Below are 20,273 nucleotides of genomic sequence, written 5' to 3' on the forward strand. Positions count from 1 at the left end.
TCTTTATTGTTGAAAGTATTACATGTCTCCTTTTTCCCCCATTGACCTCTCCCCACCTGCCCCCATGCCCCGATATTCTAGATTCTTATACCACAAGGTAAAGGCAAGGCCCTTGAATGGTGGGGGCTGAGGGAGCGTTACGCCACATGACGTAGCCTGCAGAAGCAACTCTTGCCAGCACATCATAATAGGAGTTTGGGAGCATTTTGAAAAGCCCTCTCTAACACTTGAGCCTCTCAACTAAGCTTCGCCTTGACTCTCCCTCCCCACGATATCAACCCCAAATCTTTTCAATAGTCTTCCTTCAATTGCATTTTACATAGGCAGGGCTTTGAAATTCCCTCCAAAACATTAATACCTGATTGAAACTCAATTTCTGGAAAGATATTTTATCCCCAATTCACTGGAGAAAAAGGCATCCAAGTCAAATGCCCTGCCTCAAACTCACATGCTCAATTAGCGAAATGAAGCTGTGAACTTGGTATTTCTATGGCAAAGTGTTTCTTGTCTTTGTGATTTACATTCCACTAAACTTTGCAAACATATGTTGATTCCTTGAACTCACGCTTCCTGTGGACTTCTATGACATTCTACCTTGCTTTCCCCCAAGTTATCTCATTTTATTTCTGCCTCCCATTCAAGTATGTCAGTCCATAGACTACAGCCTCCCACTGGTTATTATGGCAGCCATTGCTATACAGTAAATTTTCCCATTAAAAAAGAGCTTTTGAGGCAACCTCTTTCACCGAACTTGTACCTTTTGTTTTGCCCCTGCACTGTTCAGAGAGCTATGAGTGCTAATGAAGCAAAATAAAAGTTGTAAACAAACACTTCCTGATGGGACAAAGGCAGGGACTTGCCAATTTCAGCGCATAAGATGTAACTCTTTGGGTCGACCAGCCTGCCCAGGTTAGTGTAAGCAGGGAAGATGTGGGCCAGGCCTCCAAGAAAACTGCCTGATTCAACCATGAAGAACCAGATGTCAAGGGACTCAAGGGCTTTTAATAGAACTAGGAAACTGGTTTCTCTCTGAGATGGTTGAGACATAGACCTTCCTGTGAGCTGCAGGATGGACTGAATTATCTCAGTACAGCTAGCTCTGTCTTTATTCATGATTATAAAGGCAATACTTTGTAGGACTAATTAGCTAGGATGGTTCACCAATGATACTCAGGCCAACGAGTTTGTTGTTTTTTAATATGTTTTATTTATTTTAGAGAGAGAAGAAGGCAGAGAGACAGAAAGAAAGAAACATTGATAAGAAACATCAATTGGCTGCCTCCTGCATGCCCAGTAGGGATGGAGCCCACAACCCAGACATGGAACCCTGACTGGGAATCAAACAGGTGACCTCTTGGTTCATGGGTCAATACTCAATCACTGAGCCACACCGGCGGAGAAAACCAACAGGTTTCATTCACTCTATGGCTTAGCCAGAGTTCCCCTCAGCGTTCTTTGTTAGCAAGGACTGAGTCTGCTCCCAGCACCCAGATCAGAGTTCAGTTGCCAATAAACATTAGTTGGTGTCAGCGATGGCGACGATGACATTGTGACCTTTAAGGTGTCTTGGGGCCCAGGAGTGAATGAGCTACAGTGTGAAGAGAGCTAAAGCAATTTCAGTTGGGTGACTATTTGCCGGAGATGCTGTAGAGCAAGCATGTCAAACTCGCAGCCCGTGGGCCGCATACCTTGTTTATTTGGCCTGTGTTAGCCTTTGAGTTTGACATGCTTGTTGCAGAGTGTTCCCCAAATTGTGTGGTTGTTGCCTGAGGTCGGTAGGCTATTCATATGTTCTGCGGAAAATGGGCTTCTATAACCAAAGAAACTTGGGAAACACAGCAAATTATATTTCCCCCCGAGCCTGTGAGAAGACCCACACACAAAAAAGGAGCATTAACTTTGTTTATTTCATCTTTTTATACACTTCCTTGATTATAAAACACCCTTTCTCAAGGAAAATCCGTGTTCTGCGGAAAATGGGCTTCTATAACCAAAGAAAGTTGGGAAACACAGCAAATTATATTTCCTGCCCCGAGCCTGTGAGACGACCCACACAAAACAAGGAGCATTAACTTTGTTTATTCCATCATTTTATACATTTCCTTGATTATAAAACACCCTTTCTCAAGGAAAATCCATAAACATCTCAGGAAGTAGAGCCTGTGAAATGCAGGGATAAAAGGACTCCCCTCACGGCCCCAGAGTCTGGAACCTGCTTCCTAATTCTTCTAGAAAATACCAATGATGAACAGTGTCTTTTTATTCAGTGTTTTGTGAGAATGTTTTGGTTTTGCTATAACATACACTAAGGCAACAGCCTTAACTGTCTGCTCATTTCTGTACCTGGCACCTAACAAAGTGTTTGGCACATATAGTCGCTCAATTAATCAATAAACAACCATGATTTGAATAAGATGATTCTCATGTTTGAAATATACCCACAAAAAATCATTCTGATATCCCCCTCTCCATCTGTGCAGCTCTGTCTGAATTGCTTAAAAAAGGAAAAAAGTCATCCACTATGGCACTGGGGCCTGTTGCATGAACAAGAGAGGAGGAGGGGAAGATGGGGAGAAAAAGGAATCTGGGAGGAGCCCAGCACCAGCCAGCGGCATGACACCCGGGGAGGGTGTTAGAGATGACTGACAGCTTAAAAGGTTCTTCTGGAGAAAACAGCTCGACAGCCCAGAGATTACTCACAAACTTTTTTAACAGACTTGCCACCCCCTCTGAACACCTTTCTCCTCTCCCTCCCATCCTTCCTCCCCAGGTGGCCTCACCCTCACATCACCTCGCCTGTCAATGGATCAATGACACACCCAGTCCCTGTGCTCCAAGTCACATGCCTCAGCAGGAGGGGGCAGGCAGAGGACTTCACACTTCGCTCCTCCAAAAAGGCAAGGTTCTTTCTGATGCTAATTAGAGCTTCAATCTCCTTCTGACTCATCATTATTAAAACAACCATAAAGTTGTCCAGTGTAGGAGAGATGACTACTAAAGTGTCTTCTGAGATTCAACAAGAAGCACGAAACCGACAACTCCCAGGGCAGCAAGGGCCCCGGGACCACGTGAGGTCGAGTCAGGGCCGCCAAGCAGAAAACGCTGACAGCTGTGCCTATTCTCTCCGGGGCATGTATGTCTGTACCCCAAAGGGGGTGGGAGAATTTCTCCCTCTCCTTCCTTCTCCACGGTGCCCCCTGCCGCCATCCTCTGCCTCTGTGACTCTGACAAGAGGCTGGTGCGCAGGATCATCACACTTTATTTTCCCTCAGGACTCACTCTTCCTTCAGAAACGGGGCAGCCGTGCTAAGGTCTCTGACTGAGCAAGATCCTGGGGAAGGAGACCCACAGCTTTCCAAACGCATCCCCCATGACTCTGGCCCCAGGAGTGTCTCGCAGTGAACCTTTCCCAGATCTCTACTGTGGAGCGCCCAAGTGTAAACCAGGCCCCTCCCTGCAAAGAAAGCTACACAGAGGGCCAGCCTCCTCCTTCCCACCATCATGGAGCACCTGCTGAGTGCCAGGCATCACAGAAGCAGGCTACGTGCTATGCTTTGTGAGCAACGTCCTCTTCATCTAAGATGCTGCGTCCCCTCCCACCCAGCCCAGCGCAGCCCCTAGACTGGCAGGCCGGCTGTTTCCCGCCTTCTCACCTGCCGAGTCCCTGAGTGACACACACATGCACACGTGCACACGACGGGGTGGTGACAGACAGAAGGCAGTTGCGGGTGGCAGCCCACCTGCACAGGCGTGCTCAACGGGGCCCAGTCCTGACACAGAGGGAATGTGCTCCTCTGGGAAGCTGCCTGGTTGGGGGTGGTGAGCGCACCCACTCCCTGCGTACACAGGCGCACACGGCAATTATCACATTAATCTCAGGGGGACTGGGGAAGCTGGAGGAAGGTGGGGGAGGAGGGTGGAAGAGGAACAGAGGGATGGCGACAGCAACAGGAAGGGGTCCCTGGTTCTCCGGCCTGAGGCTGCACGGGCAGGGCTGGCTCCGCCCATGGAGACAGGGCTCTAGGAAGGTCCCACAGGGCTCTGCGGAGAATGGAAAACGTGAACTTGCCTCTCAGAGCAGCTTTGGCCTGAGGCTAAGTTGGAACTGAAAATAGGATACTGACTCCAGGGTCCCTTTTTTAAAAAAAAGAAGGGTTTCTGGGGTACACCTGCTCCCCAGACTGAAGGCAGCAACCTGCTGGCAAGCCCTGGACTGAGTGACAGCGGGTTGCTCAGCCTGGGCTGGAGAACTCTTCGTTGTGGGGTCTGTCCTGTGGGGTGCATTAGCAGCATCCCTGGCCTCTACCAGGTCGGAGCCGGAGCCAGTCGCTCGCCCACCCCCTGTTGTGACAAACAAAAGTATCTCCAGAAACTCCAGTGTCCTGGGGCTGGGGGGAGGGGCCCCAGCCTCTGGGCTCCACCTCAAAAGAGAGATCTCTGGGATTCCCAACCAACTCAGGTCCAGGGATGGCTGCCAAGAGGCCAGGCCATTCATCTTAGCAAACGCAACTGTGCAAGGCTTCTGCCAACCACCCCAGAGAGAAAACTCAGAGAAAAACCGAGAGGGGGGGGGGGGGGGGGCATAGACGCCGAAGATAGATTCAACTGCCGAACACCTTCCCTAAGGGCAACACACCTGGGCACTTGCTTCCCTGTGGCCCCCACATCATTCCAGCACCCAGTGTGACAGCTTCTTCCCACCCAAGGGTCGTGGAGTCCGTGGCTCAGAGTGGAATGCCGCATTGTGCTCAACAAATCTGTGGACCACCCAGTGTGTGGCAGACACTCTTTTAGGCGTTAGAGATAAGTGAAAAGTAAATAGTCTCAGGTCATGGCCGGTGTAAAACAGTATAACAGACAGATCTACATTAAAGAGATGAGCACACAAGTATTTGCATAACTGAACTGGTGAGTGTGCTGATGTGCAGCTGTGTCTGATCACACCCAGGTGCTCAGGAAAGGATTTGTGAAGCTTTTGGAGAAAGGAATCACATGAGACTCCAAGAAACCACCTTCACTGAGACAGCAGAGGCCAGAAATGGAGAGAACAGGCTCATATGGAGGTGAAAGTGGAGGGAAAGGTTAAGTTTAAGAAGTGTCAAGAGGTGGGGGACATAGAAGAAAGAAAAAAAGGAGGGGAGGGCTTCTGGAATGAACCCCACCAGACCTATGTGGATGTCCTACTGAACCATGTGCCCAGGGCTGCCCTCAAGCCCCTTTCTAGGTACCATCTACCCTCGGCAAATGGGACAGCATCCTGACTTAGGTCACCCAGATCAGGAAATCTCGCCTGTACATCTATCTCCCTGCGTACATACATGAGTCATCCACGTTCCCTCTTTGCTCAGGACTCCCGTTCAGAATAGCCCTTTCCCTCCTCCCTCCTGCGCCTTCCCTGCCCAGCACTCACCCCCTGTGGCAGATTCTGGGCTGTACCCGCTCAGGTCCCCTTTACCAGTAGGTGCGCCCACCCCCTAGCAGTTATGCATGTTAGCTCCTAAGGGCTCACACCTGTACATGATCAGAAGCCTGTCTCTGCCTCACCTGTGAGTTTATGCCAGCCTATGGGGTGGGGGGGAGACCTGCCCCCAATAACTAACTGATCGACAGCTTCTTCCCACCCAGCCCCTTTGCCTCTGAGTGGGACAACCTCTGAGGTGTAATCCACACTCCGGAGCTACCAGGGGGGTCAGGTTGGAGGTTAGAACCATTGAAACTAAACTTCGCCTCGTATCCTTACCAGGCCCTTCTTAATTTTTCAATAAATCGTTGCCACGAGAATCTCTGCCCCTGAATCAATGTATAAGAAACCTGACTGAAGGCATGACATCCCTTTCTCATCAGGGTTTTGAACAACCTTCGAAGCAGCCAACACCCAGCCCCTGCATCGCACAGTTGGACGGTGTTTCCAAGGGCGGAGCCACTTGTACGCCTCTGACCACACCCACGTGTTAGGAAGGGGACGTAATGTACAGGGCACCATACAACACGGGGCAATTAAAGGCCCGGGAACGCCCAACCTGGCTTCCAGCACACCAGCCAGTCTAGCCATGATCGTGAAAGGTTATGAGAACACACTATACAACCCGTCACTTGGTAGAACAGGAAACTGAGGCCCAACCAAGGAAAGTGACCTGGAACAGACCTGGGTCACCTTCTTGAGAACCCTGGACTCTCCCTGTATCGTTTAGTTCCAGGATCACATTTGGGGCCACAACCTAGAACCACAATGAGTTAACTTCTTGAGAACTCCGGACTCTCCCTATTATCATTTAGTCCCAGGTCTCTTCAAAGTAATCCTCCCCAGACTATTACCAGCTTCCAGGGGTGAACAAAAACAAACAGGAAAGCCGACGCTAGCATGTGGCAGCCAGAAAATGAGAGCTGTCTTCCCAGCCCTCCAGCAAGAAAGAGGGTGGTGAAGGAGCCGTGGAGGGAAAATAGAGTGGAACTCAGCCACCTGCTGCCACCCAGCAAGGAGCTGAACCTGCCAGTCCTGAGGCAGAGCATTTCATCATGTCTCAGATCCCTGAGTGCGTGTAATAGACCCGCCAAGTCTCCCCACACAAACAAGCTTCACCCGGGGAGATAAGTAATCAGGAACCAGGGCCCTCCCACCTTCTGCAGAAAAGTTGCTTGTTCCAAGCCCCCGGACTTGATGGCCAGCAGCCGCCTATTCCCTGGACGTCAGTGACCGTCACTGAGGATGCACCAGTGTCTTCATCCAGATGCAAAAGCAACTCCAGGAGTGACTTCCCGTGAGACATTTAACCATTGATTACCCCATTCTCCCCCTTAGCAGTGGGGAAAGGGAGCAGAACCAGTTTGACAAAGAGGAGAGCCAGAGGAAGACGGCTCTCCACCCTCACCCACAGGCAGCAGTCTGATGCCAGTGAGACCAGGGCAGGAGCTCCAGGCCAGGAGCTCAGCTCAGAATGAGAGGCAAGCACTGCCCTATCCTGGTCGTGGGCGGTGATCTCCACTGGTGCTGGGCATAGATGTAAGCAAAGACCTATCCACACTCCTGGCAAGATGACTCAAGAGCAAATATCACACAGAGAGGGTAGGCAGAGCCACATGGAACCAGAAAGGTCGCCATGACCGTGTCCACACAAGCCAGTGCCTCAAAACCCACAGGAGTCAGGGCCCTGCTGTGCTCAGGATCTCTTTGGTTAATTCCTAATAAGTCCAAGATCATCATTATAAATGTTTATCCTGCTGCCTCCCTTTCTGAGTTCTGGCCCAACATGGGAGATAAGAGATCCTTTAAAGGTCTTGTACCTGCTGAAGCTGGGTTTGGGTGACAGAGACTCAATATTCTGTTCTCTCTACATTTGTGTATGTTTGAACATTTTTGGTAATAAAAGATTCAAAAATTTCCCCAAAGAATAGTTTGTTTATATAGTTCAGGATCTTGTATGAATTTTAAGAGGAAAATCCTTTTTTAGTCAAAATAGTAAAAGATGTTAACAGTGATAATCATGGGGAGGGTGGGGGGGATTGAAATAAGCGATTAAAAATTTTTTATACTTTTCTGTATTTTGCAATGTTTCTGCAGTAACTGTTTTTTGTTCATTTGTTTTTATGGTCAGAGATAACAAAACAAAATGCTAGGGGGAAAAAATCAAAGACCAAGTCCTCCTGCCCTTCAACTGCAGCCCAGGATGCTGAGGAGGCAGCAATTCCTGGGGCCACTGGGAAGCCAGGACAATTGACCTACAGCAAACCATCCAGGCTGGGAGGCTGCCTTGCTTTGGGAAATGGCAAGTGCATTGCTCTGACACCACCACAAATGCAGGTTGGCCAGAGTAGATGACTTAAAGAGGAAATTAAAGAGGATGCATCCTCTGATGATTGGCTAAAACGCCCTTCGCCCATTCACAGGACTTGCTGATGAGAGACTTGATGTCCTCTTTCAAGAAAGTCAGTCACAAGAAGAGCACAAAGAATTACAGGTGAGAGACCCTTCCTTTGATATCCAGGGACAAAGGGTACATGAGGCTGACAGACCCTCTACACTAGGAGAGCTTTGTGTAGGGTTTGTTGTATTCTAGAAAAACTGCTTATGATGCTAGGGCAACAAGTCTTCAACCAGTCCCTAACTGGTTCTCCACTCTATGCCATGGTCCTCACAGACCAATCCTAGTTACCATCATCTACTGCTTTTCCATTGGTCCCTGCCCTTTCCAGTGAACCAGTCACTATTTTCCATTCAGTCTAATATGACTATTCTAACCTTCCTCATCTTGCAGATTATAGAGCCAGAAGAAATCACAATATCTTGCACAAAACCTTCATTTTACAGATGAAGAACTGAGGATGAAAAGCTAAGCAATTGTGGAAAGTCCTCTACTAGTTGACTTCAGAAACAGAACTAGCATGCAGGACTCCTGGCCTCCAGTCCACTCTGCACAGCCCCTCTATTCTGCACCGCTATTCCACACTTAGTTTGAGTACTAAATTGTATATAATTAGTCTAGCCTCATGATCTCATTGGGAAGCTACCTCAAGTTGGAGACCTTTTTAATGAAGTCTCTCACTTCTTCTAAAGGTTCAGAGCATGGAGCTCAGACCTGTGAACACTGCCATCTGATTTAAGGAAGAAAGGAGGAAGGCTAGAAGGGTCATGCGTTTCCTGGGTTGTACCTTCACCTGGACTTGAAGTAGGAGGAGGGTTTAGATTGCCCAATCAAGAGAGGAAGAGAGTCCAAGGAGAGATTGAAGCAGGTGAATGATGAGACCACAGAGATTTGCTGTCAACAGAAGTAAGTAAGGCAAGACAAGGAGGAGCACCACCTGAATAGTGGCCTAAATGCCTGTTTGGACTTGTTCACTCTCCATGAGCTCTTCCTTCTTCCCTGTGTATCCGCCTCCCTTTGCCAAACCGTGAGCTCTCTCCTACTGGAAAACAATGCTCAGATCTGTAAGGCTTCCCCTAAGCACCGCACTCCATTCCACTCAGAAGAGAAGTAAGGCAAGACAAGGAGGAGCACCACCTGAATAGTGGCCTAAATGCCTGTTTGGACTTGTTCACTCTCCATGAGCTCTTCCTTCTTCCCTGTGTATCCGCCTCCCTTTGCCAAACCGTGAGCTCTCTCCTACTGGAAAACAATGCTCAGATCTGTAAGGCTTCCCCTAAGCACCGCACTCCATTCCACTCAGAATTCCCTGGCACTTACGCTCACCTCGCCGGAGCATACACATTCATTCAAAACTTTGAGAGTATATTCTACACAAGATGAATAAGAAAGGAAAGCAGTCCTCAAGGGCCTTGGCATCCGTAAGACGAGGAAATTATGAGTATAAATACCCATAATAGAAAACAGAACATTAAGTGCTGCACTTGAGTTTTTATTTATGCTTATTTATACCCCTTCTTTATAGGTCTTCTGTCTCTCACATATTGGTCTTTCCTTCCCATTAGAGGTGAATGTTTCTCAAAGACAGAATTGCATATTTTATTTCTGTTCACTCTACTAATGCCTGGAGGAGCTCCAGGCCAGTTAGCTTCATTTATTTTGTGGCCACAAGAAGCACACTTACTCCTTAGAATGGCTTGAAAGCAAGAAACCATGGCATGTAAGATTCTGTATCTTCAGAATCCAAGACAGATCTCTGGAAAGCATGCCCAGTAAATCTGCATCGGTATTGATGGCGATAATGAAATGCCCGGTCCTACGTGCCTATTTATCACCCGACTGCCTGAAAGTACGGTGGGGGAGGCTCTCCACTGGTCCTGCTGGATCAGTTTCTCAAAGCACGCTGGGCTCCAGGTGTGCCTGAGATACTGTTCCACTCACCCGAGATGGCCACTGGCTGAGCCTGGCACAACCAGAGTCCCCAGGCTGCTCACCTCCATGTGTGAGCCGTCCTGTCCATTTACCCTAGTGTTATACAAATGTTATTTTCTATGTGTGCCATGATATGAAAAAGAATGGGAATCGCTGTGCCAGATGACCATCTGTCAGGGACACCGAGGAGGGAATTCCTCACTTGGGTAGGTGCCTACATCAGACAACAGATGTGGGGTGCCTTCCCACTCAGACCCACATTCCTCACTGCTTCTCTCGGGACTCTGATGCTCAGACTCTGATTCGATCACTTCCCTAAACCCTCCTCTTCACTTGTATCACTCGGTTTCTCCTGTCTTGTTCACTCTGCTTAGAAATATATCTTGGTCCTTCCTCTTTCCCCTAAGGTACACAATGTTCATTCTGACTGAGCATTCCCATCGGTTTGGGAGTATAATGAGGTTGAAATAGAATAGAGATAATAAAATAATGATCATTGTTTCTCCCTTCTGGGCACCATGGAAAGAATCCCTTTCAGGTTTTATCATTCTTTGCACCACTTTCTTTGCTGTGTATTCGGGTGGAAGGTATTGAGATCAATGATGGCAGGTGACTGACAAGAGGATGCATATAAGCTGTTGGATGGCAGCTCCACCATGAACCCGGTTACACCTGTTTCAGGAAGCACTAAGAGAATCTGCTGAAAACATCCTTATCTAAATATTTTCCTGTGACTTGTATCCTAAGGTTCCAGTGTATCTGAGGAGGAAAAATGATCGTGGCTTCCACTTGTTAAAGCACTTCTTAGGCTGGCCACCAAACCAGCATGAACTCTAATCTTCACAACCATGTGTAAGAGAGATGCAATTGTAAGTTTATGTGTTGAACAATAAAATCCAGGCTCAGAAAAGCTAGGCAAACTTGCCCAAAGTCCCACAATCAGGATAGAGTAGACCCCAAATCCAAACCACGTTTGACTTTCTCAAGACACTACCTTGTGTCGCCCCTTGTATGGTGGGTGGGGGGATTGAAATAATGTTGTTTTAACGTGGGACATATTTGAAAACAGAGCTATGAATGCAGGTACAGTCAACCCTTGGTATCCAGGGGGGATTGGTCCCAGGACCCCTGTGGATACCAAGTTCCTCAGATGCTCAAGTCCCTTCTATACAATGGCATAGTGTTTGCATATAACCTATACTGCATATGGGCCACCGCAGGGCATGCCTACACATCACTCCATTCCCATGGATTCAGTGTGGTGCTCGGCAGGTAGCAAATTCAAGTTTTGCTCTTTAGAACTTCCTGGGATTTATTTTTCCTCAAAGAGTTTTGATCCGAGGTCTGTTGACTCTGCAGATGCAAAACCCACAGATATAGAGGACTGACTGTATTTACAACAGCCAGTGGAGGAAATAGTTTCTGACCAATCTCACACGGTAACTCTCCAGATGTCACACTATTCCCATACTTTGATGTCTATAGCTTCACGCAGTGGCTTCTCCTCTGCCCTGGATATCTGATAAGGTTGAAAGACTGTCACAGCAAGTTCCCCGGCCAGTAGTGCAACAGCCATTCCGTTGCCAGGGTGACCCGGTAAAGTGGGACAAGTGATTTCCACCCACCGCTAGCTTCCGTCTTCAGAGCAGGGGAAGGTTGTCCTTTCTAACCAATATATCTGCCTCTCTCCCCCTGCTTAAACCCTTCAGTGGCTGCCCTGCCAAGCTTCCTACCAAGGCCAATCCCAGCTTAAACTCTCTAGCTCATCCCACAGCCTCTGCCTCTCAGTGAACCAACTCACCCGGCCACACCCCACTTGTAATTCTCTCCTATGCCATGTTCTTTCATATCCCTGTGCCTCTGCTATGCTGTCCCCACTGCTGGGAATACCTTCTCCGCCTTTCCACCTGAAAAGCCTCTATGCAGACCCTGATTAACCCTTTGCTAGGAAACCTTCCCAGAGTTGGTCACTCTCATGTCTCCGTACAGGACGCTACCAGACCGCTCAGCTCTGTGCCGGGACCACTGCTTGCTTGGGTGTAGCCTTGACACCCCTCAAGAACAAGGAGTAAGTTATCTGTCTATGCATCTGCTCCAGAACCCAAATTAGCTCTCTGTAGGTGCTCGCCAAGTGGTCGCTGAATGAATAAATAAGTTAATAAGCTCAATGTATGTCTCTGATTTAAAGCAAGCAGAAGGGAGACAAGAAGGAAAAGGTGATGAAACAGGGGATTTCTCGGAGTTAATTAAATGTCTAGAGATGTTTTCATCACCAAGAGGGCAGAGTCAGTGGATGACAAGAGGGGCCATCAGCGATTATCATGTAGTGAACCCTTCCCAGGTGTACGTTGCCACAGAGGACTTCATCCTCTCATCCTCTCCGGAAGAAGAGAGGCTCTATCTCTCTTAGCTCTGATGAGCTCAGGAAAGGATGGTACACTCTGCCGCCGCATCCAGCTACAGTTTCGTCTGTGAGGATGGGTCCCAGGCAGGCAGACTCTACACTCAACACGAAGGTGGATGCTGTAGGACCCCAGACAAAGACTAAGAGAGCACTCCCTGGTCTCGGAATAAGAACAGAGAACCACGTCTGTCAGGAAAGGGGGTGGTATCTAAAGGGGAGAGGACAGTCCTTTCGGGTGTGGGGAGCAGAAAGCACAGCTTTTCTGCGTGGTGGGCACTGCTAGGAAACACCCAGGTAGTGCTGACTGCATCAGCCAGATGGCATTTGGGCAGAAAGGTGATGGGAGAAAAGGTACCTCTCAAGGAAGGTGACGCTGATTCTCTCAATGCCAAAGCTAAGCTTGAAACTCTAGGTCCCAGCCTGTGGTTCTACCCTCGTAAGCTCTGTGGGGTAGAGACTTCTCTCAGCTAGGAATGCTTTTAAGACTCAGTCCTCACTCATGCCCTCACCCCCCTGAGTGAGGGTGGATGGTGGGGGGGAATGGGGGATAAGGACACATATGTAATACCTTAATCAATAAAGAAATGTAAAAAAGACTCAGTCCTGAAAACCCCCCCATCCTCTCCAAAAAAAATAAAATAAAATAATAATAATGCATGCATTGTCAAAATCCCAGCCATTTAAAGCTTTAATGACACCCCTTCTGGATGAAAGCACTCCCTGGTTGCCCAGCAAGGGATGCTCCCTCTGACTGGTGCCCCAGGGGTGTTTCAGGCTTGTTCTGAGGTCCATAATCCCCACGTTGAGCCCCAGCCCCAAACCATTCTCTTGGCTAAATCCTGACAATCTATTTAGTCTGGAGAGTATACACTTTTCTAGGCCAACTCTGATATTCAGCACAAGGTCACAACCTATCGATAGTAAGAGTCAACATTTTTTTGGAGCAATCCACATATACATTTTGCCTACATTAGCATGTTTAATCTTCTCAAGAATCCTCTGAAGCAGCTACTAGTACTACAGCATTTTTCTCTGCTGAGGGAACGGAGGCCCAGAGCGACGGAGGAACCTGCCTGCAGTTGCACAGACAGTAAGGGGCAGGGCGAGCACTACAGACAGCAGTCTGACCCCCGTACTCGTAGTCAACATACTGTGTACTTGGTACAGTAACTGAAATATAAGAAATGCTCCATAAACATTAGGTGTTACTATTATTTCATTAGGTTAATAAGCTCAGTTCCCCTTACTTCACCCTAAAAAGGTGGAGGTGTGAATACTTCATTATTATTTACGTATATTCATCTCATCTAAATATTTCACATGCCTTGTGCTAGGAGACTGTGCTCACTCCTAAACTTCTTTTAATATTTTTCAGGCCACTGTAACATTCAGCATACCACAGAGTAATTATTCACGGGTCCGTCCCCTGTACTAATCTGTGATCTCTTGGGGGGCAGGGCTTTGTGCTTCTTTGTGTAGCAAGTACCTGCCACATGCTCTGAACGGGTACTCAATAAACACTGTCGTATGAATGGACGAATGAGTTAATCAGATCATGTAGAACCAAAACATAAAGGAATAGTCCAGCCATCACTGGTTCAGATTGGGCAAACATCGTCTGGGTGTGAATACTTCATTATTATTTATATTCATCTCATCTGAATATTTCACATGCCTTGTGCTAGGAGACTGGTGCTCACTCCTAAACTTCTTTTATTATTTTCAGGCCACTGTAATATTCAGCATACCACATAGTAATTATTCATTGGTCTGTCCCCTGTACTAATCTGTGATCTCTTGGAGGGCAGGGCTTTGTGTTTCTTTGTGTAGCAAGTACCTGCCATGTGCTCTGAACGGGTGCTGAATAAACACTGTCGTATGAATGGACGAATGAGCTAATCAGATCATGTAGAATCAAAACATAAAGAAATACTCCAGCCATCACTGGTTCAGATTGGGCAAACATCGTCTAGAACAGTGGTTCTTAAAGAGCAGCCCTTGGCTCTGCAGCATCAGCACCATTTGGGAAACAGGGTCTTGGATCCCAACGTCGACCTTCAGATCAGAACTCTAGGGATGAAGGTCGGCACTCAGCAATCTGTGTTTTAACAAGCCCTTCAGGTGATGCTTGCTAAAACCTGAGAACTACTGGTCTAGGGAAAAACAAGAAGTCGCCATGGGTAGCCTCAGTTGCTGTGCTGCTGTATCCAGAAAAGAGAGAGAGATCTGAGGAAGGAGAAAGCCTGAGGTTGAGTGGGGAGGAGGAAGGATGACAGAAGGATGTGGGGAGAGATGGAGAGGGAGGAGAAGGGAGTGGGTGAGATTGATTCACCCTGAAATCTCCTGGGAGTGAAATGGGTTCAGGATCTCAGCTGGGTGCTGCCATAGCAACAGGTTCAGCCCTCCTCCCACCCCCTCCCCAAGATGACCAGGCATCAGACACGCCTACGCTGAGCCTGGCCCTCCAGAAGGATTTAAGCTTCAGTGCGTTGGAAAAACACAGTGAGGGGAAAGTTTTAGGAAGAAGCTGGGCTCCTGGAAAGGCGGCTTCTGCAGCAGGGCAGATGGGAGTTATTAGTTTCTACAGTGGGGGTGAGGGGGAGCAGTGGGGACCTTTATTCTGCCAATGGTCATTTGGATATTTATAACATCATTCGTGGGCCATACAAAATTACCAACTTAAAAATTAGCCTGCTATATTTGTTCAAACATTTAATTAACTCACCCTAATGCCTTGGCAGGGCCAGGCCAAGTGATTTCTCAGGCCTGATATGGCCCGCAGGCCAGACATTCCCCAAACCTGATCTACAGGATAAGACAATGTCCATACTTAACATCACATTTTGGCACCAATAACTCTCAACTAAGCTTCCAGGACTACCTCACAGACTGAGGCCTCATGAATACCACTCAAATAGATACAATATAAAAATTCTCTATCATTTAGTCTAGCACCTGGATTTGAGTACTGGAAGTGTTTTAAAGGGCAACTGCTACCTCTGATAGAAGTGACCTAACAAAATGATGCCACCTTCAAAGGGGAAATCCTGAGAGATTATAGCAGTGTATAGGCATGGCTCCTTATACCCAGATAGTTCCCTATTAGTAGATTCAAGTCCCCTTACTACAGTGACTGCACCAATTGTTCCACAACTAGCTCCTTTTCCAAAAACAGATCAGTAATTTTAATAACAAGTTCTCCACTGACTGAATGCAAAGTGAAAAATAACATCAGAATTTTACTTGTAAGAGATATTTCTAATAAAAGTCAGTATCATCTCTCCCACAATAACTTAGGTCCACTCTTCCAGAAGACAAGAAAAAGAAAGCCCACGTACGCTGAAAGTTATACATAAAGCACGCCTGTGCAGCAATCATCCATTCGGCCCTGGTTTCACAGAAGATAGCAATGTTGGTCTTTGGTTTCTGACCCAACACCTGTAAGCCATTTCCAAAATTCAAAGCTCTAACGTAGACATCTTCATAGGAGAGCCAATTATAGTGTCCAAGAATAACCTGGTAAAACAAACAAAAAACATACAAATAGCTTTCAATATAACCAAAATATTAATTCCTAGAAAGCCAGGATGTGTTCCAAATTTTGACTGAAAGTTATGTTTGCATGTAATTAAGCTATTTTTTAACAAAAAGAAAATGGATTTCAAGTGAAAAATCTGTTTTAAAAACTATCAGCAAACCGCCTGCAAGACTTCATCTCGCTTTCTTTCTCTCTGCATGAGAGAAGAAAGCAAATGAGGGAAATGTGGGATCAATAGGCCACCTCTATGTCCAGGGGATCTGCCCTCAGAAAATCCTGTGCAGCTTTGGACCCTTTTTTTTGGGTGCAGGGGAGGGGGTAGTGAGGGAGAATGCACTGAGATTTCTCCTGATTTCTTTTCGTCCTCATAATGAGCCAGTGAAGATGTCATTATCACCCCCATTTTATGGATGAGGAAACTGAGCTCATAGATGCCAAGCTGCATGCAAGGACTAGTCAAACAGAGCAAGGGTTCGAACCCACATCGCCTGACTTCAAAGACCTTTACCCACAACCAGGGACATGATTCTGTTTAAGGTCAGGAGCAGGGTGGGAAGTGGTGGTCCATAAATCAGCCGAGGGCTGAGACTCCTATTCCAGCCAGAACTGGGTGGCTCCCACTGGAGACAGTATAGTCTAACGGGAACACCCTGGCCTCGCCTCTTATTAGTTCTGTGATTTTGGACAAGTCACTTCACTTCTCCGTGCCTCACTTTCTCAATCTGCATAATGGGAACGATAACCCCTGTCAGGGAGCAGTGCTGTGAAGATTAAGTGAAAAGTGTGGACTGAGACTTAACCACCCACCCCACCCCTCTGCCCACCATGTATTAGCTGTGCAATCTTAGGTAAGTTACTTAGCTTTCCTGCCCTTCAACGGCCTCACCTCTAAAATGTCTGGCTTAGAAATAAGCAGCCAAGGTATGGCCGGCAGAAAGCACTGGATGAGGGGATGCCATGTGCTGTAGCCAGCTCCTCCTCGCAGGGAGGACAATCCCATCCCCCTGCTGCTGGGAACAGGTGCCTCTGGCAGCTCCCAGCCTCACCCCTCACTGGAAATTGCTCTTGAACCTATGAGGGGGCACCTCGCTCTGCTAGGGTGGGTCAGCCTTTCCTCTGCCCACCTCTGGCTTCCTCAGTTCCGCAGGGGAAAGTAGAAATAGAAAGCCCACCCCAATACACATCCTGCATGCAAGGCTCCAGTGCAGAACTGACTTCCAGGGACCCCAATCTAAGAGGACAGGCACCCCTCGTTTCATTATAGTCCGATTTATTGGGACTCACAGGTGTTGTTTTTTACAAATGGAAGGTAAGGCCCTCCGCCAGCAAAAAGTTTACAGTATTTATTGCGATACTCGCTTTATCCTTATGGTCTGGATCCGAACCCACAGTATCTCCGAGGTCTGCCTGAATCCGCATCTCAAGAGCTCTCATAAAGAGTAATTAACAGCAACCACGACAGCCTACACACTCAAAAGACTGACATTGTCTATGCAAGTCCTGGGATTGTTACCAAATTGTTGGCTGGACTAGACATCCTTTGAGGAGAGAGACGGTCTGGAATACCCTCACTTCCTCCGAGCGCCCTCTGGACAGCAGATCCTTTAGAAATGAATTTGACGTGTGCAGCTCTATTTCCACTCAGCCCAGAATCAAGTCAGTCTGCACCTGCACCGGTCCACGGGGTACAGATTTCATTTCCGCAATGTTGACACACGTGGCTCATAACCGGGGCACACGACCTCCGCAGCAAGGAACTTTATAAATGAAATCCCTCCGATGGAATAACTTTGAAAAAAAGTAGGCCATACAAATCAAACCAGGCAAGTAGGTTATATGGGCTGTTGTTATTCTTAGTTCTTTAAAAAAATTAAATATTAAACAAAGCTCACATCTGTAAAGACAGGTGTTGCTGACCTGACCCTCCGGCATCCCCTGAGGGAGGCATACGCTCCTTGGGGGACAGCTGATCCCAGCAGAATCCTCCCTCCACCCACCTCCTCCAAGGTGACAGAGAGAGCCAGTGGTGGTGCCTGGAGTAGAAGCAGGCTCCTATTCCCGAACCTGTACTCTTGGGTTATGCTATACCCTCCGTAGCTGGCTCCTCTGGAGGTGCCAGGAAACGTGCAATCATGTTGCTCTTTTCATGCCACGAAGCAGGTTAGCTCATCGTGGGAACCACACCAGAGTCGCCAGACAGCCACGGCCACTCCGAGTGTGGAGGCCTTGTTGATAGTATGCCGAACGGCCAAGGCCACTCCGAACATGGGAACCTTAATCAAATGTTCAAAGCTAAGATACCATAAACAGCTGCAAGGCCACAGCGATCTCACGGTATACTGTGCCCTTCTATAGCCAAATGATTGATGTCATTGCTGGCAACTAGCCTTCTTTGTCTAAGGAGTATAATACACGTTGTTAACCAGCCAATGGGCTAGGAGGGAAAAGGCTAGAGAGCCGAGACGGAGCTGAGCGCTGGTACTGCTAAGAGCTCACAGAGAGCTCAGGTATAGCTACCACATTAACCAGCTAGGGTGCTGGGCAGGGGAGGCAGGAGAATCTGCTGAGCCAAGGAGGCTGGAGAGGCTACTAAGGCTGTATAGCTCTAAGGGAGAGCTCAGGTACTACTGCTATGCAAAGCTATAGGTCTAGAGGCAGCTTGGAGCTGCTCAGATAATAGCTGTGGGTACATAGATTAATGCTACTATGTAGGAAAGATATGTATTTATCAGCCAGTGTACAGCTCCCTATATGGACTTTGCTGTGAAGAACTGTTTTGTCTAATGGCTTATGGTCACTGGCTTCTGCAATGAAGACTCATTCTTATACACCCACAACTCCGTCTAGGACCCAGCATCCTAGGAGGTCCAGCCCCAGGCAGAGGGGCTCGGACCCGACACCTGTAACAAGTGAGCAGAAGATAGAGGAGGAACTTGGACTAAGTTCCCAACAGTTAGTGTAGTGAGTAGGGTTTGAGAAGGAGCCTACTCTGGCGTAGTCGGGAAGAATTTAGAAGAATATATGAACTCAGAGCAGCTGGCAACAGAGCTCTGGCTGTCTCTAACACTCACCCTGTTGATAACCCTCAGTCACACCCCAGGTTGGCTACGGGTGGAGAAAGGTTGAGAAAAGACGTCTGGTGTGGAGAATGTGTGCTGCATCAGCTCATTCGGTTCAATGTGCATCTGTTCAGTCTACAGCCCTTGGGCTACACCAGATGAGCTCTTCCTGCTGGATGCCCAGACACAGCTACTGCCATTCACATCTGCCTCCTGCACTTTGCCCACTGACTCGGACCTCCTCAAAATTCTGAGTTCTGGTGGGGGTCTTGAAATCCGCTGAGCAATATCCCTATCACCACAGGAAACTCAAGCTGAGCTGAGTTGATACCCCTGGGCTTATAAAGCCAGACCTAGGGAAGGTGGCGTGGACCAGGAGCCTTCCTCAGGGCCCAGCCTGGGCCACCAATCAGAAAAAGCGGTCCAACTGAGGGTTCTCAACTCTCTCCTTTCGGCTTGCAATGAGAAGGGATAACATGGGCATTTTAACAGGTGAACTTCCCATGTGGTGCTTGGAAGCTGAGGACCCAGCTTCTCCCTCCCCTCAGCTACTCCTGGGTTCACTTCACCCTGAGGGGCTGACGAAAGGCTTGTCCCCACTGCCCAGCCTCCTGCCACAGGCCCTGCTGTCTAGGAATACAGTTCAAGGCACAACCCAAATCCTCAAACACACCAGCTCTGCCCAAAATACTATGCTGTGGGGAGCATATTGTTAGAGGAACTCCCTGACCTCAGGTAGCCTACCATCCAGTCGGGGGGAATGGAAAGACATCACAAATAATATACCAAAACAAGCAGGTACTCAGAGAGGAAGGTAAGGTCTGAGGGCCCGCCCACGTGGTCCTACAAGACTTTCTCAAAAGACAAGTCCTTCTGAGACCTGAAGTATGAGAGCCCTTTGCAGAACAAGACCATTCTCAGCTAGAGGTCTCCAGTGTCAGTCCAGACTCATTAGCGCACAGCCCAGGCGGTGGGATCAAGGACAGTCACCTAATTAGCTGAGGATCACCCACCTGGCTGGCAGCTTGGCCACCGTGGGCACCATGCCCACGAAAATGCCCTATTAGGCAGTGTCAGGCCAGGTTGGTCTGTTCTTGGAGTGTAGACTTCCAAGGAACACGTTCCAGTCAGGCCTTCTGGCTACCTGAGGGCAATTCCAGAAGGTGCCTGCCCGCCTGGCCTAGGATGAATCAGGTCAGAGTTGACAACAACAATGCTAACCCTTGGGGGGTGAGCAGGACTCAAAGCCAGGATACACAGAAAGTACACCATTGAGCTATATAAATGGTCACTAAGGTAAGAAATTGATGAACCAACAGGTACAGCAGGTGGTGTCAATCACAGGGCTTTGTTCTGTGCATGATGTGCGGCCCTTGGGAGGAGGCAGAACAGTCACCCCACTGGGCAGCAGGGAACTGGTTTTCAGCAACAGTATGGCCAAACAAAAGCAGAAAGTGTCCCAATCAGTCTTTAATTTTCAA

At 48.1% G+C, this 20,273-nt stretch overlaps 1 protein-coding gene across 1 annotated transcript in view; it reads right to left on the bottom strand.

The window, feature by feature from the left end:
- CACNA1E (calcium channel, voltage-dependent, R type, alpha 1E subunit) overlaps window positions 1–20,273 on the bottom strand; it is a 340,306-nt gene that overhangs the window by 139,445 nt on the left and 180,588 nt on the right. The window lies entirely within an intron of this gene.

This window comes from Myotis brandtii, unplaced genomic scaffold, assembly GCF_000412655.1.
Source record: "Myotis brandtii unplaced genomic scaffold, ASM41265v1 scaffold630, whole genome shotgun sequence".
NCBI classification, from domain to species: Eukaryota; Metazoa; Chordata; class Mammalia; order Chiroptera; family Vespertilionidae; genus Myotis; species Myotis brandtii.